General features: G+C 42.4%; 1 protein-coding gene and 1 long non-coding RNA gene across 4 annotated transcripts in view; one reads left to right on the forward strand and one right to left on the reverse strand.

Moving 5' to 3' along the window:
• The window catches only part of SLC16A12 (solute carrier family 16 member 12), an 87,170-nt gene extending 71,566 nt beyond the window's left edge, over nt 1-15,604 (reverse strand). The window contains exon 1 of one of the 2 annotated variants that reach the window (XM_006272250.4): nt 15,344-15,604. The gene's annotated coding sequence lies outside the window, so the exon portion shown is untranslated. Of the gene's footprint in view, nt 1-11,895; nt 11,918-15,343 lie in introns of those variants that run through there. The other variant, XM_059729952.1, reaches the window with a different exon arrangement.
• LOC132251187 (uncharacterized) lies at nt 682-21,453 on the forward strand. Of its 2 annotated transcripts, none has more exons than XR_009463072.1 (5): nt 682-897; nt 991-1,094; nt 3,733-3,783; nt 5,079-5,110; nt 5,681-6,257. It is a non-coding gene; the product is annotated as an uncharacterized LOC132251187 (long non-coding RNA). The 2 variants fall into 2 exon arrangements; XR_009463071.1 differs by lacking the exon at nt 5,681-6,257 and adding an exon at nt 20,472-21,453 and having other exon boundaries at nt 683-897.
• Nucleotides 21,454-22,018: the final 565 nt, after the last annotated feature.

Raw genomic sequence — 22,018 nt, forward strand, 5'->3', positions numbered from 1 at the left:
CTGAAAATGATAATGTCACTGATCTCAAAAGAAGAAATGGTCTGAACTACTTTATCCAGTCATAACCAATAAATGGATAAAGAATGGATGACACTAAAGAAAATTAGATGTTGTGGAAAGTAGTGCTGTAGACTCAATAGTTTGCATTCATCCTTCTAAATTCATATAGAAGCAATGGCACAACCAGCTGACCAGTGCTTAGTGCACTAGAGTCTTCTGCATGGTACATGAAATGATTGCCATTGGAATAACAATGCAATTCCAAGCTGTTAATTTTTTGGTAGAGTACTGGGAGTTACCAAATTTTTTATCAGCCTGAACTGGATCAGAATCATATCTGCTCCAAGGATACAATTATTATAAATTCCTGCTGCCATCCAGTATTTCTTTTAACAGAGGCTGAAAAATGAAACAGAAAAAAATGGAGGAACAGTAGTAACAACCTAGGAAGGAAATATCAAACACTAAAATGAAAGAGAAACAGGTGGGTATCAAGAGAAAATGTTGTCTTCAGAAAATGATCTCTGAACAGGCAGAGCCTATTTGGTTACATGCATACTGGGAAACAAGGTCAAAACTTTAATCTGTTCACAAGCAAGAGATTTTTTAACAAGAAATCATATACCAGGAGTTAAAGAAAAACAGACTTGTCTGGAACAAGTCAGCACATTCTCCATGTTCAATGTCCCAGTATGTCTTGTTGTGCAATTCATATTTAAACTAGCTTCCCATTGACCTAATTTCTTTTTTACTTTTAGGGCAACTTTGAAGTGGTGAGAAAGCTGCCCTACTAGATCCCACTACAACAAGGATATTTGAACAGTTATCTAATTTCACTATTGAGGTGGTGGGAGGATGAACTGGGATGAAACAGTTCATGTGGACTTTCACTTATAGGTAATGGTACTGTTTGGGGCCATCCTTATAGTAATTATTAGCTGCAATTATTTTTACAGAGCTAAATTGTAGGTCTATATTTTTCTCTTTCAGATCTTGATTTTGTGATCAATAGGAGTATTGATCTAGTGGAGCTAGACTGTTCTCAATGGTGGCAGATGACAAAACAAGGAACAATGGTTTCAAATTGCAGCAAGGTAAGTTTAGGTTGGATATTAGGAAAAACTCTCTCACTAGGAGAGTGGTGAAGGACTGAAATGGGTTACCTAGAGAGGAGGTGAATCTCCATCCTTGAGGTTTTTAAGGCCTAGCTCAACAAAGTTATAGCTGGAATGATCTAATAGGTCACCTGAGGTCCCTTCCAACCCTCATTTTCTAAAATTCTATGATTTAAGTTTTACTCATCCAGTATATTTTTCTCAGTTCCAACCTCCTGACAATGAGATACCAGAGAAATGCTTTCAGCTTTTATACAGGAATAGCATTTCTTTTTCTTCTTTAGAATATAATCTCTGAACAGGCAGAGCATATTCAGCTATATGCAGATTGTGAAACCTAAGTTTCTATGCCAGTCTTTTAAAATCTATTTCTAGATATTATTTCCTATCATCCCAAGGAGCACTTCACTTTGTAAGCCATCACAAAGGCCAGACCTACATGCAACTTTAATGGTAGTTCTGATGAAGAATATCTGTGATAGGCTGTCAGGAAGTTAAATACTTCATATTCAGGGAATTGATGGCTATGTAACTACTAGGAATCTTGAAGAAATAGCTGCACATGACAAGAGGAGGATTCAAACAACACACACAAAGTACAAGGCCAGGGATTAGGTAGATGTGAAACAACTCCACAACAAAGCATTAACAGATATCCATGATGGAAAAAGAAACTTGTAAATATGGAATCCTGTAGCTTTACATAAGAAGAGGTTGTCTTGCATTAAAGCTCAGGATAGGAAGAGAAGATGGCACTTTTCCTAGATGACCATATCTTTTTCTTTTTAATTTTAGTAGTCACAATGGAAGGAGGAAAAAAACTATAAAAAGAAGCTTTCTTTCACACAGGAGAAGATGACACTGGGGCCACTTCATTATCCCTAATGCAACAAAAGCCATTAAGGGAATCTTGTTGGATGTGAAAAGAGTATGAGAAGACAGTCTTTGGAGAAAGATGTTTTAAGGAACTGAAAAGAGAAAAGGAGACAAAGGCTATCTCTGTGATTTGATCTATGAACCAGTCATTGAAAGCCCTCCACATTCCCTTTCCTTGAAACAGTGCCATGCTAAGATATTTACAGATTAAAGAGTTACAGGATGCAAGTCTGGACTTGCAGAAAAAATTACAAAAATAGATATCTTCTTTTACCCTAAAAATTATACTGTCATCCCACAGGGCACGAAGTGAAGTAGAAGGACTAAAAAAAATGATCAAGTGCATTATTTTCTTTCCTGTCACCAGATGGTCAAACAAATAAATTGACAGCAATTCATTTTGAGGAGTAATGGTCACTGGCTAATCAGTTAGGCAAAAAATAAGGCCATACATGAGGTATACGAAGCATGCTTGTGTTCTCAGCAGCAATCCTGCTGCCAGTGGGTTCATCCAGTGATTTGTTAATATAGCAACCTATGAATTCTAGAAGCTAGCAACAAGGGGGGAGCAGCAAACCTCAGCATCCACCATCCCCTTATCCTTCTATTCTATCCAATCTGGTAATTATCTTTAGATCCCTTTACCAGTAATCCTTTTACACTAATTAACTTAACCAGCTTACTGAAAGAAACAAGAAGATAAGATGACAATAGAAATAAGAATGATGCACTATCAGAAAACCAGAATTCTTACAAAAGAATGCTTAGCTAGATAAAATAGAAGATAAAACAGGATAACATCCCTAAAAATGTGTTTTGTTAGACAGTTTAAATTTGCCCTGGAAGATGCCACTCCCTAATGTTTTCTTTTCAGGAACATCTATTTGTAAATGTAATTCATCCAGTCAGAGAAAAGAAACTATAAACGTGCAACTTGCATGTTTTCTTATATGATTCAAACTCTATATCTGGAGTACCTGGAAGAATGTTCACTCTGGGCAGTTTGTGGAAGAGCCATACAAACTCTTTGGCAAACAATTATGAGCATAATTACTAAAAATCCTGATCTGGTTTTGAACAATTGATGAGTGGGAAACAGGTCCAAATACAATATTGTTCTACCAGCTGTGCTCGTGTCCTTTTTACAATTAAGTGAAAGGTCAACTTCTTTCTCCCTCTTCTTTCTCATCAACAAACTTGTCTACGACAATTTCTAACTGCCTTTCTTGTTCTGTAGAAAAATGTTATAGACATTATTGTATATGAACATTATTTTTGAACAAAACTCTGTTTAGCTTGCCAAAGCTTTAATATAGAGTTTAAGAGCTTTATTATTAAAAGATTCGCTGCCAATGTATTATGCATACAATTTATGCATATTTTAAAAGTCAGTCAGCCAAATCATGGTCTCAGTGAGCACATTTACACGTGCTATTACTACACATGAATAAACTGTGGAGCTTATTGCTTATACCTCTGCAGTTTATTGCTCCCTCCCTGCCTTGCTCAGTGACTCGCATGCCATGCTTTGATGGGAAAAAAATTGGAATATTAATCCCAAGCAAGATACAAATCAGATGGTTCCTGTGTGCTCAATTTTAATAGCTGTTTTGTTTATTAGCTCTTCCCAGCTCAGACAATGAATAACATAAATGCCAATGCAACAGAAACTATCCCCATTGGCAGGGTCCCAGAGTAGGTTATCATCACCCTACTCCATACTTTCTTCTCTCTCTTCTAGGTTGGTCGGGACTCACTCTCCGAAACATCTTTGCTGCAGCCATTTATCATGGTAAGTAGAATCTCCGATCTCACCTACCGGTGTGCTGGGGCTCCATTTGTTTGGCATCCTCCTAATCAGGTTTCTACCTGCTTTATTGTTGTCCTCTTTGTCTCTCTCGCCCGTTGCCCTCCTAGGCACCGTTCTCCTCCTGGCTGTCCATTTTTATTGCCACTGTCCTCCACCTCCACATCGCTCTTCATAATTCTTTCCTGGTGTGGAATTTCCCACAGTGAACTGTGCTTAAACATCATCTTTTTGCCACCCTTGAGCCTCTGCCTCCCCCACCCAGGGCAGCGGCCATTTCCAGTCTCTAAGTAACAGGGTTTACTGGCAGTCTGTTACACAGCCGTCTGCACTGTTTGAACGTGCGCCCAGGAACAATTAACTCCAGAGCAATAAGCTCTGGAGTTTATTCATACACAGTCTGTGGAGCCAGGTCAAAGCAGCCCCAGCTGGCAGGGGGCCCTGGGGATCATTGAGCCCTGGGACTGCTCTCCTTGTGCCCTGGGACTGGCCGATTGTACTGCAGAAGGGCTGGCTGGGGCACAAGGGAGCAGGGCTAGCTGGCAAGCATCCCCCACACTGAAGCACCCTTGTGTCCCAGAGAGCTGGGACAGCATCTACAGGTGTGCTGCTGCAGAATTTTTTACTCCACAGTAGGATAATACTGTAGAGTAAATACAAGTACTATCCTGCTGTGAAGTAAATTAGTTTACTTAAGCCTAACAGGGGCTCAGATGTAGAAGCCAAGATGTTTACTGTGCAGTAAATGGCTCAATGTCAGTAGACACGCCCAGTTATATGTGCACGCTGACTTCTGTTAGAAGTTCAGCCATGCTACTGAGAACAAAACATGGCCATAAAATCTGAATGCTGTTTGTGGAGATGTAATTTAATTGTAAACTATTTTAATTTCAAAATGAAGAATAATTCCCATTAAGTGATGCTTCCAGGCATCCTACACTTTTGACCTAACTGTGACAATAAAGAAAATGTCATGAGAATGGCTAGCTATACTATTTTGCCTTGTTTCTATATTATGTATATTGGTATCTTCCAATTGTAAACATAGGGGTACGCACTTCATGTTCTATGAGGGTTTTATATATATACTTCACCATTCATAAACTGCTCTGTTCACCTGTAAAAGGACTGCCTCATACTCCTAGTGTGCCAACTAATCTTCTTCTCCTTCAAATTGACCTTTAACACATGCCTTGCATTTAAACTGTTTCACAGAACTTTTCAGCTTAACTCTCCTTGTCATCATGTCTTCATCTACATGTATTTCAATTTTTTTTCAGCACAGCAGAGAAAACAAGGTCCTCAGGGCAGGGTATGTATGTATTATGTACTGGTGAAATGCTTTATAAATTTATGATAGTCTTTTCGTAACTATAAAAGATCTTATCCTTTACTCATTTTTTCTGGGAAGTTAACTGAGGGATTGCCTCATAGCCCAAATTATCACAAGCATCTCCCTAGATTTATTTTCTCAGCAAGGGACAAATCAGAAAGTAAAGTCAATTCTCTAGTCTTTTGGGAAAAGCCTCTGTGCTTGCATCTTTGAGAGTTTCCCATGTGAAAGCACTCTCATTTGGGAAGTGTATTGTTATATTACCACCATGCATTTCTGGCAGACAATCAAATCTTGAAAATTATATCAGAAAGCATTTGTTGAAAGGCTTCATTTGACATTGTTTGGGCTTCTTTGCCCAGAGTGCACCATTAACAAAAGTTGCATTATGCAGCACGGTTTATATCAGCTCCCCAGATGCTTATTCTCCTATATATTTAACTGCTCCAAAGATGAAGTAGCTATATTGGGCAACTCAGTTCTTTTTAGTTTTACTATTTACAGCAGGCCAAATAAAATTGAAACCAATAAAATAAAATCCAATCACAGGTAGAAGGTGAAAGAATGGCTCCTCTGTTAGCAGAATGAACTACCAGCATGCCAGCAAGTGGTTTCAACCTACAACCATCCTAAATTTCATGTTCTTGCTTGGACTTCCACTCTATAGTGCCACTATGTGATTTGAACAATCTGGATCTAAGAGACCAGTTATTTTTCAAATAACCTTTTATAACGAGTTGTAGTTATTTTTCAGTCTCTGAGATCTGTATTGCGCGCTACTGGATTAAAGAATGACTCCAAGGACATAGGGCTTGCTGCCACAGGAAACAGGCTTTTGCTGGTGTGCACAGTGATGTCTCTGTTGTGAAACTTTGTTGTCCTGCCAATTTACATCTCAGCCACATGTCGGTTTGCAAAAATCCATACCAAATTTAAGCAGTTTAATTATTCTCCAATTACATCCTGTTTTGACTGCTGAGCATTTTCACATTTTTAGGATGGAAGCCAGTTTCTTCTGCACAGAATGGCATAAATGACATATTTTGCCATAACTTTGAGGGTTCTTTTCTTTCCAAGCTACTTTGATGCATTCAGTACAGTCTGCACTTTAGGTTGGAATCTTTATTGTCATTAAACTGCAGTCCACAGAGTGCACACAATTCTCTTGACTGCAAACAGGAAAGACACTGAAATACAATTAAATTAAAAGGGCAACAGACTGAAGTGATAAAGACAAAAAAAATCAGCAAATTTAAGCCTCAGTTCAACAACAATTAAATCTGCTTTCACATCACAAAACCAGATCTTACTGATGATTTACAGAAGATGCCTGGATCTGTACTAAATCAGTCCCTTCAGAGGGGAACTGGTGCTGAGAAGCTTGCTCGGCTGGTTTCCATTTCACTGTCCTATGTCATCATAGAAGGTTTATTTTGAACATCTCTCACCACCTCAAAATATAGACACCAGTTTTCCAGCCAAACCCTGATTAAATGTATTATTATTTACATAGTGCTGTAGCTACAAATAGTTAGGGACCTACTCAATTCACAATTTTGCAGAACCTGCAAAATCAGGCATTTTCTGTGAAATCTGCAAAATTAAAAGAAAAACCCCAGTGGAAGTGAGCAGTGCTCATGGCCACTGCAGCCCAGCCTTGCAGCCCACCGGGGGGGAGGGCAGGGAGTTACCAGCGCAAAGGGGAGAAGCCAAGATGGCAGTCCCCTCCCCCCACCGCCTCTCACCACTGATTGACTGAGAGGGCTGCCCATCACACTGTCTCACCCCTCTTGGCCAATCTGCGGTGATGGGCAGGGCTGCATGACAGGCAATGCTCTTGGCCAATCAGTGGCGAGGGTGGGTCCACTGGGCCCTCTCAGGCACAGGCATGTGAAGGCCCCACTGCAATAAGCCCACAAATATAGTGGCCAGCCTCATGATTGGCCTGTGAAATTGCCTGCCTGCCTTTATAATTTCGGTAGGTCCCTACAAATAGTACATGAACAGGGTTCTTTGCTTAGAAGATATTTCAATCTAATTAAAAAAGAAAAACCTATAACAAAATGGCAAAAGAAAATACTAAAAGAAAGGGTAGCAAATGGGAGAAAAAAGAGTAGGTCAGACAGATCAGACAAGGCAACTTTCTTTGGTAGATTCATTTTAAAGATTTTATGGAAGAAGTGTATTTCAAGATGGGGTTTGAATGAGAGCAGGGTGCATAAATAGTAGGAAAAACCACATGTTGCACATGTTGCAGTATGGAAGATGAAGCAATGATGAGAAGGACAGGAAAGATTAACTGTCAAAACTGAGAAGACCTCACATAGGAAAACCACAACTTTTACAAACAGAAATATTGGCTAATAAATCTGTTTATTTTCTATAAAAATAATAGTAATTAACGAGGAAAACAGAGAAATCAAAGCAGCAAAATTGAAAATAGGAATGTCACATGGAATCAATTCCCTGAGCTATGACAAAAAGTCATTTTGTGACAAACTCAAAAGATGATACTTGTGCTTAGAAGTATAGCCCTCTGCGCTCATTAAATAATTCAGCATGGCAATATATTATTGAAAATTTATCTTTATTTATTAGGTATCAACAGTGTACTCAGTCCTTTACAGACGATACTGACTATAGGTCTTTGCTCATGGGAAATCATCTAAGTATATGAGAAATGGAATGCAAAGGCCAAGAGTGTTGGGGTGATAAAGCTGCCATAACTGTTACCATTGTCACTTTGATGTCTTTTTTTTCTTTATTATATCACCTGTTTAGTTGCCAATGGGCAGGGCCCTACAGCCACTGACCTTTAGGGAAAGGTGTCTTAAAAAGAGACTTAAAGGAGGCATAAAGCCCAAATCAGAGGAACTACCAAACAGAGTTCCAAGGCATGGTGGAAAAAGGAATATAGGGCACTCTCCAGAAGCACCACAGGTAGCTGAAGACAGTGGCAGTACCAGAGACTGGCTAGTGAGATCATGCCTACAAGGGTCCATTGGATATGGGGGGACTGAAGTAGAGACTTTGGAGCAACAGTACCGATGTTTAGCATCCTACTGTAAGGTAGGGGAGAGGATGGCAATCCCTACATCTCTTGAATACCTCTGGGTCCCCTGGCAAAGCTTTACTGAAATGACCAAGCATTGGGTGGCAAACTAGTTCCTCATAATCAATATAATTAATTAAAAAACCAAAGTTGCTACATATGAAACATCAACATCTAGTATAGGGTTATACGTTTCCATTAGCTCTATACTTTGTTTAGATTATCTTTCCACAGTAATTAATTTACATTTAATTGAACATTTGCTGGAAATATAACACCCAAACTTAATGAACACTAATGATACAACGATCATTGCAATGTTGTGATATGGTGGAATTATATAGTTCAAGAAAACCACTCAATTATAAAAGGATTGTTTATGAGTCTAATTTATCACTAAGACACACTCATTCTACATGACTGTAGCCCCATCAACTTCAGAAGATGTACTCTGAGTTAACTCCTGTGTAAGTTACAATCTGTAAGGACAATCTGTCCCTAAAATTACTTTGCATCAGTCTCAAAATACATTTCTGAGGCACATTATTGTGTATAGATAACCAGGTAAAGACACTTCCTACATGCACCTCCATATCACTTTCTTTCATTTCCATCACTCACTAAACAAAAGTTCATCATAAAACCAATAGATCATCTCATAATAAAGCATCAAAATGTGAGAAAAGAAAATGCATTAAGATCAATGTTCCAAAAGTAAAAGGTAGGCAAACACTGACCAAAATTGACTCTGAGCATTTCAATAACCACCATTTTTGATCATTTATGCTGCCTACAAAGAGCATCAAATACTTAAAATATGAGAGATACTAAGGAAGCACACACACACACACACACACACACACATATATATATATATAACCGTGGCACATATCAGTTAACAGAGCACTGCTTAGTCTGTGTTAAGTGTTAAGGAGCAGAAGGGCAGAGTATATTGCATTACAATGGGGAACCCTGCAAACAAGAAAACTCAATGAACAGGTTCTGCTGTTGAAATTAACCCTTAAACAGCATCACTGACTGTATAAAAAAAGTGATCATATTTAGCATGGCAGAGCAAGCTTATTCTACTAAAATAAAGAACAATGTGTTCTCATTCTCTGACTGAGCTTCACAAATCTCAGGTGTGGTGCAGAATGAAGGACAGGTTCTGGTAACTCCCATCTCATGCTTGCACAGTTCAAAAGCCTGTAGATATTGAGTGCTGGATTTGGCCTTGAGTATTCATTCAGACGTATAGGTGTCACTTGGCTATATTTAGATTCTGTGGACTATGGTAAAATGCACCCTGGGCTACCTTGTCTCATAGATCTATCACTGTGTTACCTAGGTACCATACAGCAACTGAATGTAGCGCAGAACTGCTTTTTTTGTGGCATATATCAAGCCCAACTGAACTAAAAGTGGGAGTATGACTCACTACTCTGAAATTAGGAAGACTTCTGACCCCACAGAGAAAATTATTTGACCAAACACAGATTCCAGAAAACAGCTGCTAATCAATACAACCTCCAGGGAAGGTCAGGTATACCTAAAAAGGGATAGTTTAGACTGCCTGATTTTTTTTTTACTATTAAGGGATCAAAGCTTGCACCCAAAGCCACAGCAAAACTGATTGAAGTCAGTGAGCTACAACTAATTCTACCATTACTGCTAGGGTATGTAAGTGGGGCAGTAGGAAGAAGTGGGGAAGAAACTAGCAGAGGGATGCTGCACCCTCTTTGAGGGGAGAGCAATGGCAGCTGCACACCAACTGTGCTCCTCAATATTCCAGGAGGAACTATGTCTCCCTGGAGCACAATGCACCTGAGAGCCCCTATTCCACTAGGTCCTCTCTAATCTACAATGCAGGGCTGCAGCCATCTGTCACAATCTATCCCAAGGAGATGTGCAAGGATTGTGTAATTTTACCTAAGATTCTTAAGTGGAGGTACAGGTGAAATGCAGTACAGGGCCTAGCCCCAACTAAAACTGGGCAAGAACAATTATTGTGAGAAGACAACCTATTGTCAGTGCATGTAGCTTGCACGTGTCTGACCAATCAAGGAAGAAAATATGGGGAAAAAAAAGATGGAGCCCCTTCAGCTAAATGACATGTGACCCTAGTGACAAAGGTAGTCCCACCATTGGAAAGGGGATAACCCTCTTCTGGAAATCATATCCACTGAACTGGTGTCAGCACCTTTGGGATTTAATAACCAGTGAAAGGTCTTGTCCTACAGATGAACGGTAAAACCAAACACTTATCTAGAGGGCTAACTAGTTTTTAAATATTAATTCTTGTTAAACTTTCTCTACACAGAAAGCAGAAGAAAGATACAGAAGTGTAAACGATTTCTTTAAATCTGTATAAATGCCAAATAAGTGGAGCCAGAGAACATTCTGAATTAAAACTGCAGCAATGTAGAAAACAGGACAGAGGTAGAGTAGTTTTAGGCTGCAGACACAAGAACAGAAAGGCTTATTAACAAACTAAGGAAATACAGATTAGAAGCAAGTACTCTAAGGTGGACACAAAACTAGTTGGTTCATCCTGTTCAATAAATAGTTGTTAATGGCTCAATGTCTAGTTGAGAGGTGATCTCAGGTAGGGTTTGCCAGGGGTCTCTCCTGGATACATTATTGTTGAATTGTTGTGCATCATTAACAGTTTGGACAACGGGATCAAGTGCACGCTTAGCAAATTTGCAGGTGACATCAAGTTGTGTGGAACTGCAGATGGTAGGGCTAGGAATCAGAATAACCTGGGTCAACTGGAGAAATGGTCTGCAATCAATCAGATTAAATTCAACAAAGACAAATCCCTGAATTTGGGATGGAATAATTGCATGCACAAATACGGACTGGGGAATAACTGGCTAGGCTGTGGTACTGCAGAGGACCTCAGGATTACAGTGGACTATACACTAAACATGAGCCAACAATTTGCTCTTATTGCAAAATTAGCCAACAGCGTACTGGGTTGTATTAACAGGAGTGGAACTTTCAAATCAAGAAAAGTGATTTTTCCGCTGCATTCAGCATTGCTGAGGCCTCACCTTGAGTCCTGTATCCTGTTTTGGACCCCATAGTTCAAGAAGGATGGAGCTCAAAGGATATGCACAGACTGGAAAGAGTCCCGTGGAGAGTGAAAACATTCTTAGAAGCCTGGGAGGCATGATTTATGGGTAGGGACCTACCTAAATCGCAGTGAAAGTGCACTGTGCAGTGGATCCTTTAATCTTGCTGCTTTTGCTGCACACACTGCCCGCCCCCGCACCCCCACCCGCTGCTGATTGTAGTGGCCCTGCTGCTTGACACTTGCTGTTGAATCAGCTGGGAGGCAAAATTTTTATTTTAAATATGCTGCAGTTTTTGTCTCCAGCCAATCAGCAGTAAGTGGAAGGGCTGATGGGGCCCCTCAGCCAATCAGCAGCAGGAGGCAAAAACCACAGTATATTTGAAACCACAGTTTTTGCCTCCTGGCTGATCAGGATCAAGCCGCAAGTGGTGAGGCTGCCAGGGCCCCTCCACCAATCAGTGCAGGGCGGGGAGGGGGGCCATGGTGAAAACAGTAAGATTAAAGGAGCCGCTGCGCAGCACACTTCTGCTGCAATTTAGGTACGTCCCTATTTATGAGCAAAGGCTGAAAAATGGGTTATTTAGTCTGAAGAAGAGAAAAATGAGGGGGGATTCAGTAACAGTTTTCAAATACCTGAAGGGTGATTATAAAGAGGATGGAGATGGCCTTTTCTCTGTGGCTGTAGGAGATTGGCCTTTGACCTCAAGCTGAAACAGAGAAAATTTAGGCTGGAGATTAAGAAACATTTGCTGGCTAAGGGTGGCCAAGCATTCAAACAGGCAACCTGGAGAAATTGTGGACTCTCCATCCCTGCATAATTTCAAGAGTTTAGATAAACACTTGGCTGGGCTGATTTAGGCAGGAAATTGCCTACCTTCAGCAGGAAGATGGACTAGATGATCTCATGAGATCTCATCCAGCCTTACTTTTCTATGATACTATAAACCCAGAGCAGCTGCACACAAAAGAGCATGCTGTACACTGAAAGGCAGGCAATGGAAAGTGTGACAAATGCAGCCCTGACTCAAATGGAATAAATTAATTCTTTTGGAGTGGGATTAAATCACTCTTAGGTTTTGAGTCATATATTCATAACTTTTCTTTAAATTGGGCAGCTTGATTTACCACATTTGTGTGTCCATGGCCTTTAGGTGTAACACATATTTCTGCATTGTAACCCAGTTCCTTGTTTCATGTTAAAAGAAAGCAACTCCTAGATTCTTCATCATTACCTCTGGGCTGTAAGAGAAAGCAATTTTAATTTAAAATTTCCCCCGCTCTGAGTATCATATTCAATTTCTGTTAGACATATACCATAGGAATCACAAAAGGTCTCTTGGGCTCTAATGAAATAGTGAGAAATGACAGATTTTGCAAATCCTATACATGGCTTCTCCTGTACAACTTATTACTCAGTCTCTGCAAATCATCAGCTTCTACAGGTAGCTACACAGTACACAAAAGAAAATGATTTGGGTTAAAATATTTTAAGATGTTACAACTGGATTATTATGCAGAAACAATGTACCTATAAATTGGAAGTGAGAATGGGCATCTTAAAATCCTTATATAAAAGGAACAATCATTTATTTCAGCCTTGCAGTCATTCAGAGCACTGAAAGCTGCAGTGTCCCACTTGCATCTAAATTAAAACAGGTCTATTTACATAATCAGTTCCATCTCTAAGACTCTTAACTGCAGGTTCACAGAACACTCAAAGTGTAGGAAATGTAATAATGGAATGCAAGAAAGATATAGGTTGCCTACTTTTCATGACACTTCAACTGGTTTCACATAAGCAGTATTGCTTATTAGTGACATTAGCTACATAACTGGAAGTTACCAATATACCTTACAAGATAAATTCCAAAAATTAAGACTCACTAGCTCTCAGTATAAAGTTCCTGATTCCCATACTGCAGTAGAAAATACAACAGTAAACTTCTCTTGACACTACCTAAATTTATAGCCAAATACCAATAAAGTAAAATAATTAAGGGCAAGCTTAAAGTCAAACCAGTAAGAGGCATATGGAAGTGCAGGCTTTGCTTGCGTATGTAATCACAAGTGCCTAGCCATTTTACTGCATGTTCAAAAGATCCTAATTTACCCTAACTTTTTCCATATCATTAAAGAAATGATATGACTTAACTAAAGAAAGCAGTTGCATGGGCATGCCTCAAATATTTGAAACTCTCTCCCCCAGGGTGATCTAACAAGCTTCAGTATTTGCCCCAGTTTAAAAAACTGTAGAAATTTCCTGGGTAACTGAATCCAGTGCCCTGCTAATACATCATGTAATCCTTTTCATAAACTGATCAACTCAGTCAGTAAAACTATGTTTTAAAGCCTTATGCTAGCTAAAGATCTGAAGTGAATGCTCAGCCCCCCAATCTGAACAATACTTTTTTCAAGCTTTTCTTCTCTAAAATAATGGCCAGACCCATTTAATAAAGCTTTGCAAAATAAGAACACACATGCTTGCACTAAGATATATATTTCAGGTTACCCAGCTGAATTTAAAATAAAAGTTATGGCTGAGTTTTAAAAAGGATTAAAATGAAGGGTTCTTAATAAACAAAAAAAAGCCCTGTGTACAAATTCTCAGTTAAAATGTCATTGCCACATATTTCACAGCAATGGAAAAGTGAAGCATAAAATGTAAAGGAACAAATAGGTTTAAAAATAGGAAAAAAACAAATTTATAAATAACTAGCAGTCACTTATTTAATAAGTGTTGTAAGAGCTCATTATTATATTATACCAATACTAACAATATAAATGATGATAAAGGCATCACAGAACCCATCTGAGCAAAATGTAATCCTGATACACTTCACTAAGTTAAATGTTATCCCTCTAATTACCCAACATTAAGGAAAATGTTATTTTATTGACTCTGCATGAATAGACACAACCAATAGAAGGTGGCTATCTTAACATCTTGTTAATTTAATAAAAGTGACCCAAGCCATCATGCAAACACACTTGAATTTACCCTCGAGGGTTCATTAAACAGTCTACATTGTAAATAATTAAAAAATAAGTTTAAAATAAATATCAAGCAAAGTGCTCTTGCAATGCTTTTGCCAGAGATCTTGCAACCTTTATATAAATGGTTGCTTTGACTAATAACATTTTGTTAACAATTTTATAAAATGAAAAACATTTCATATTTTAAAAGATTTACAAATTAATTAGAATCACTAATCCAGTCAATATTTATATTGAGCTGCTCTATCTGGTGCTGTTTAGTTGAATTATTATGTATGTATCAGACATATAATGTACATACATATGCACAAATAAATGACTCCTTTAAGGCCTTTAAGGCTTGAGGGTATTTACCCGTGCGGCTCACTTTACACTTTTGTGTTGGCTCAGCCGGGCAAGATGCTCTACACTCTCAGCTACCTCTGGAATTAGCACCTCAACAATTTTGGCTACCGGGACTTTTCAGACCTATCATTTGTATTTAGCATTTTAACCTTACAAGAGTCTTGTGAGTGATCTCGCAACCTTCACACAAACAATTGCTTTCATGGATTTCCCCCCCTCCCCGCGACCCCCATCGTAATATAAAAACCCGACCCGCGCGTATTGATGTCTGCAGGTACGGTAATGACGTCGGAAAGAATTTGCCACCGGGCCGCGTGCAGGCGTGTCGGAAAGAAAACAGCAAATTCAAGCCCGTGATTTCCACCGAGGAACTTGGGAACGGGAGGTATGCTTTGCCCGTGTCACCGATGGCCCGGGGAGGGCCCAGGGCTGCCCCACCGCCCCTGTGCAGAGCCCGGCCGGCCGCGCCCGGGACCCGCGCTGCACGCGACGCTCATCCTGGGCTGTGCCACCGCTGTGCCACACCGCTCGGGCAAGGCGTCGCATGCGCTGCGTGGTGGGTCCACGGACACCCCCGGTGGGACTACCTGTGCCACCGGCCGGGCAGCTGCAGCCCAAGGAGGGGCCCGGCAGGCGCGGGTGCGGGCCCCGGGGACACGCAGCCCCCGGCCCGCTGCCCCGAGCCCCTCCCGCCACGCCTCCGTGAGGGACCCCCCGGCCGGGGACCCCGCAGGGCACTCACCTCGCCCCGGCCCGGCCCGGAGCCCGCAGGCGCCGCTAACGCGGCCGGGGACCCGGAGACTGCAAAGCAGCGTCCCCCGCGGGGCTCTCACCGGCCCGGCCCGGCGGGGCGGAGGCGCTGGGCGCCGCGCCAGGGACCAGCCTGCGCCCTCCTGCCTCGCGGAGGAGCTGGCCCCGGGCTCCGCATCTCCACAACGGCCTCCTGCCCCGCGGCTTCTCGCGCGCCCGCTCAGGCGCCCGCCGCAAGCCTGCCCGGCCAGCAGTCCGCGCCCCGGCGAGGAAATGCCGCATGAGGCTTCACAGCAACCAGTTTTAAAGTATCAGCGAAATTCCTGGAGTTTAAATGTGACCAGCTCGAGCCGGGGGAGCGTCCTAAGCAAACATATCCCTAACAGCCCTGGCTCTCACTAGAACAATTGCCAGCTTCCTACCCGGGGCATCTGCCTCAAACACCAGCAGGTTGATACTTCATTCCCTTACTTGATGAACAAGGCTGGGAGTTTTCCAAAGTCAAATCTACACCACAATCAATCTTTATGAACATGGGCGTTCATTTAGAACAGTGGATTTCATTTGCAGACCCCTAAACATTTTTGAATGACGGTGCAGACCTCTTTGAATCGTAAGCGTGGGTCTTCATATACTTTTGGTTGATCAGAGTGATCTTTTGTGGACCCCTTGGACAGCCTACAGAGCCCCAGGGGTCCATAGACCCCAAGCTGAAAACCACTGACTTTGAATTAACCTGAACCGGCACACATCTCATCACGTACGGTAACAATATGGATCTCCAATGCAATCGAGCACACTCGATTAAGTGAGACTGCTCCTCATGTGAGCTGACGCACACTGCACCACGTCACATGCAGTTGTATGAGTGGTGAAACGCATATCAGCACACAGAAAATGGAGGTGGTGAGCTTTTGAACTCAAACACCTTCAATGTGTTTTAGTTCAAAAGCGCACTGCCATTTTCTTAGCGTTTACACACATTTCCCCATTTATACAAATGCATGCCCCGCAGTGCCAGGCGCTTTTAAAAGTGCCTGGTGCTGCGGTGCAATTGGCAAGACCGCAGTTCTGGGCGCCACAGGCCCTAGTAAAGCCTGAGAGGCCAGAGAAGGGCCACCCATATGATCTGAGACTTGCACGGGAAGCTGTAAGAGGAAAGGCTGAGGCATCTGGGACTCTTCAGCCTGAAAAAAAAGGCCGAGAGGGGACTCAGCAGCAGCTTACTGCTACATCGGAGGCATACAAGGGCTCGGCAAACAACTGTTCATCAGGGCACCCTTGGGGAAAACTAGGAGTAGTGGTCATAAACTCCTGGAAGACCATTTCAGGCTCAACATTAGGAAATGCTACTTCACAACCAGGATGTCCAGACTAGAATAAGCTCCCTCCAGAGGTTGTGCAATCACCTACCTGGAAATCTTCAAGAGGAGACTGGACGGTCACCTTGCTGGGGTCACCTGACCCCTGTTGTCTTTCCTGCTTGGTGCAGAGGGATGGACCCGATGATCTTCCAAGGTCCCTTCCAGCCTATGAATCTATGACAGGGGCTTTCAACCTTTTTGGGTCAGCGTACCTCTGACGGCTGGTCGAGAAGGAAGGAGTCCCCCAGCAGTCAGTCAACAGGCTGGGAGGGGGATTCCCCCAGGGGCTGATCAGGGATAGAGGGGTGGGGAGGAGGTCCCCCATGGCTGCTGGTAATATGGCAGCTGCGCCCACTGCCGATTAACCCCTGAGGTCATCCCAAGTACCCCCAGTTGAAAATCCCTGATCTATGAAATGCCCCAGTAAGCAAAATGCAGGTCTGTGAAAATTCAAATGCGTGGCAGTGAAGATCAGAGGTGATGGGAAACAACAGGTGTGAGACAGGTAGGTGTGGGGAGGGAAGGGGAAATGTTGACCTGATTATAGAACATAGCTGGTAAAATGCAGACAGGTTACCAGGGGTTATCTAATGGCAGGCAGATTAGAATGTGCCATAAATCCAATGTCTATATTTAATCCATGATTTTTTGTATCCATGAGGTTGATGAAGTGAAGTTCGTAGGCTCTTCTGTAAAAGGTGTTTTGTAAATTCCCTTTGAGGAGTAGAACTGAGAGATCGGAGAGAGAGTGGTTGTGTTGTAAGCGGTGTGCACCCACACATAACTGGGTATTCTTGTCTTTGATGGATTTCTGCTGTGCATTCATTCTGGTACACAGTTGTTGTTTGCTTTCTTCGTATTTTCCATCAGGGCATTTAGTGCACTGGATGAGATATGTTACATTTCTGGAGGTGTGAGATACAGGAACAGTGATGGTTCTGTTGTGGGGTATAGTTATTGTGGGGGTGTGGAGATGTGTTAGCAGGTTTTACATTTCTTGTCCCAGCATGGTCTGGATCCATTCAATGTGCTTTGGGCCATAAGAGGTTTGCTTCTGGTGATGAGGTTGGCAAGGTTTGGTGCTTGTTTAAAGGCTAGGATGGGTGACTCTAGAAAAAATCTCTTTAAGAATTGGGTCTTTATCAAGTATGGCTGCAATTCTTTGAGGATTTTCCATATAGGATCCAGGGAAGGCTGGTATGTCATAACTAGTGATGTGTGATTAGTGGGTATTTTCTTTTTGTGCTGCAGCAATTCCTCATGTGGTATCGGGGTGGCTCTTTCAAAACTACTATCTCTCTCTCTGGAGGAGTGTCCTTGTTGGGTAAAAGACCTTTTGACATTTGCAAGGTGACGCTCTTGGGTATTCTCCTCAGTGCAAATTTGGTGGTATCGGAGAGCTTGACTGTAAGTTACAGATTTTTTGGGGTGTTTAGGGCACGGGTAGGCAAAATACAGCCCACAGAGAGGCTTTGTCCAGCCTGCGACAGGTCCTTTGGTCCTGCCTGGCAGAGGTACTGCCTAGTCATGGCATGTCCTACTGCCCCCTGGGCACACAGCAGGGCTGGGGTGGCTCTGCGGTTGTACTGCCTTTCTAGGCAGCGCAGCAGTAGCTCCTTCTGGCTGCTGCTGGCCCCAGCCCCGCAATACTGGTGGGGACCCACACATGCAGCCCACCCCCACATGCCCTGTGCCTGCTCTGGGCTGAGCAGCAGCAGCAGCATGAGGCAGAAACTGTTGCTTGGTGCATGGGGAAAAGCAGTCCCTCCCCCCTTGCCACAGTGCAGAGCAGGCACAGGGCAGCCCAGAGGGGACACTGGTGGCGGCAGCCAAAAGGAGCCACCCCAGCCCCGCTGTGGCAGGATGTGCTACAGTAGGGCGGCACAGTGGGCACAGAGCAGGCTGGGGCTGCACGCTGCTGGCGGTGGTAGGGAGGCACCACAGGGTGCATAGGCTTTGGGCTGTTGCAGGGCAGGGTCGGATGCTAAGTGGCTCAGGAGGGTGCACGTGGGAGGCTTCCACGCGCACCCCACCCTACCCTCAATCCCTCCCCCACAAGCCCCACAACCACACAGCCCCCATACACAATCACACCCCACAAACACCGCACCCATCCACACCCTCCCCCATTCCTCCACACTCACAACCATGTGCCTCCTTGGGGAGCCCTGCTCACTGCTACATGCACACACCCCACCACATGCACCCATACACATACCCCCAGCCACCCTCCCCCTGCACCCACCCCACAGCCCCCATACCCATCCACACATCTCCACAAATCCCATACCCACCCACCCACACAGCCCTCCAGAAACCCCATACCCACCTCCACCTATACCCTCACCCCTCTGTACTCCCCCGTACCCACCACATCCCTCCACACACCCCCACTATACGAGTAAGATTTCATTTTTAGCTATTATGCAATCACTTTGATATACATAGCGCAAATGCACAGAAATCAGGATATTTTTTTCAAATTAAAATGTTAGTATGGGTGTTTGATTTTTATTATATAATTTTTTTTTTCTGGCTCCAAGATGGCAAACCCTCTTCCCAAAAGAAGGGACTTTTGGTGGCAAAGGTCAGAAGTTAGGGGGTGGGACTTCCAGCCCCAATAAGGTGACTAGGGGTGGGGCACTTGTCAAGGGGCAGGGCCACCCTTGTGACCCTCAACAGCTCACCAAAACTCATTAAGTTGCCCTCCATCTGAAGTAATTGCCCAGTCCTGGTTTAGAGTAATTGCTGGTTCTGTGTAGATATACATCTTGGTCCATGGTTTTCTTATATATGGTGTTTTGTATTTTGCCATTCTAGATATCATCTAAAATACATTACATATACTAACATTGCACATAGAATGTAGTCTAGAGAAGGCCAGATTGGCCTGTTTTCATCACCAACAGGCCCAGACTACACAGAAATCGCTTTAGTAGGATTTGCTTGGCTGAGTTGCTTTTAAGGTGGTCATGTACCCATAAACACTAAGAAAAAAGTGCTTTGTTTTGTTTAGTTTGTTAGACATCATATTTTATTAGATAACATGGCACCCTTAAGTCACAGTAAAATCTAATGTGGATAGTTATAGTTTTTACACTTGATAGCAGATAAAGGTTAACGTAACTAGATGCTTAGTTTACCACAACTTGCTAACATGGGTGAAAACCTACAAACTACTTCGTCCATGGTAAGATCTTACCATGCTAACCAACACAGTAAAACAAAAAGTAAGCAGCTACACCCAGATGAAACAACACATCTGAGAAGCCGCTGTAACTTTCCTATAACATTTTAATCCTTCGGTCTCAGTCTTGATGGATAAATTAGGTCAGTTTCTCAATTATGTTGACTCATTCAGATTACCTGAACAGAACTGTAAAGCCCTCCTAATTTTTGCATGTTAATAGGCATCAAGAGAGCTTTTCAACTCTATTGAGCTTATTCATTTTACTGTATTAAACTAACACAATTAAAATATATATTTTGTTCATCAATGCAGGGTATACATACAAACTCTTTTAACTTGCTCTTCTACTCTTGAGAACAAAAACATAACTAGAGCATTCTGGGGGGGGGAAGGGCAACATAAAAAAAAGCTACTAAGCAAACAAACAAATTACTGACATAGATAAGGCTAAGAATCTCTGTGGATTGATTAATTTTCCCATGAATAAATGCTTGGTTTTCTGTTTATTTATTTTTTAGTTGCAATGAAATTTAATTCATGTTAACTTGAGTTTGTTCTGTTCATAGATCTGCGTAGAAGGCGGACAGCTTTACAACACGCTTTTAATCTAGGCTAATGGAATCTAGCAAGTATGAACGGGTGCACTTTCTAATATTAAATAGAAATGTTAAAAGAACAAAATAAATAACGGAATATGGCCCATTTCAATGTGCCTGTAAGTAATCCTGGCTTGGAATTTGCACATCCTGGATGAGATCAAAAGAACAAAAGACCTCTCTGCTCAGCATAAACATTAAAACCCTGGAGCATTTTTCATGAGAAAGTGTTTGGCACAGAGTGGTGATTACTATTTGGTTGCTGTCCTCTACCGCAGATTTTGTTGCCATTTACTGGCACCATGTGCAGTTTGTATAAAGCAAGGACAAAGCTCCAGCTGACTTCAATGGAATCCTGCTGACTTCTACAGAATCAAGACCATGTTATGAATTTCACTACTTCAGAACAACAACAGAGTCCTGAGACCCACTTAGGTCAAGTATCCTGAACAGTCACAGGTAAATTTGCAGCAGGGGGAACCTTTCTTCCTAGGTCATGGGGAGAAAGGAATGATTCTCAAGGTATATTGATGTCTAGTGTCCTTAGTCTCAACCTGCAAATGCCCTACCTTTAGCTGTACTCTACAATTAGACATATGGCATGTGTTGTAGAGCATGCATTGTACAGAAGATTCCCCATGCATCCATCTTCCCCAATACCGTGGAGGCATATTTCTGCTGACAGGGAGAAAAAAAATGTGCAGAGCTGATGAGGAGTCTTCTTTTTTCTTTTTAATCTTTTTTTGTGAAATTCAGATTATTCTGTAATTTTACCTTGGTATTACAAGTTTTCAACATAAGGCAAATTATGTTTACAAGTCATATATAAAAATGTTGACTGCTGTGTTACACAGCTAGTAAAATGTTTAAGAATGCTTCTTCTGGTTTTACAGCTTTTTGATACTGTATTATTATGGAGAATACTTAAATACAAATATGAATGGTCACCATGCATTGGTCTACAAATTTCAAGACTTGAGTTCTATTCCTGGCATTGGGCAATGCTTATATTATCATTCTTCTTCACTGGTGGTTGCAACATAAATTATATAGACCAGTAGTGCCCAAGCCTTCCACTCTGTGAGCCCAATGGGTGGCACCAAATTCATCTACAGGCCAAATTGGGTGCATGGCCCTGATCTAGCGCGTGGGTTGAGGGAGGTGGGGGGCAGCCCCAATTTGGCTGCACAGGGGCAGAGGGGAGGGGAATGGGGCAAGAAGGGATGTAGCAAAGCCCCTATCTGGTTACATGATAGGGGGCGACCCAGCCCCAATCCAGCACACAAAGTGGACACAGCTGGGGCCCAATCTGTTGCCCCAGTCTAGCTGCACAGGTAACAAGAGGATGACCCAGACCCAATCCAGTTGGGGGGAGGGGAGGCTGTGCCCCCCAAGTCCAATCCAGCAGCACAGCAATGGCCTGGGTTGAGCCTGATTGGCATGGTGGGGATTGGTAAATTTGGCAGCAGGGGAGAAGTGGCAGAATTAATTGCCATCATTTCCCTGCTGCCAAATTT

The sequence above is a fragment of the Alligator mississippiensis genome, chromosome 6, assembly GCF_030867095.1.
Source record: "Alligator mississippiensis isolate rAllMis1 chromosome 6, rAllMis1, whole genome shotgun sequence".
Taxonomy (NCBI): domain Eukaryota; kingdom Metazoa; phylum Chordata; order Crocodylia; family Alligatoridae; genus Alligator; species Alligator mississippiensis.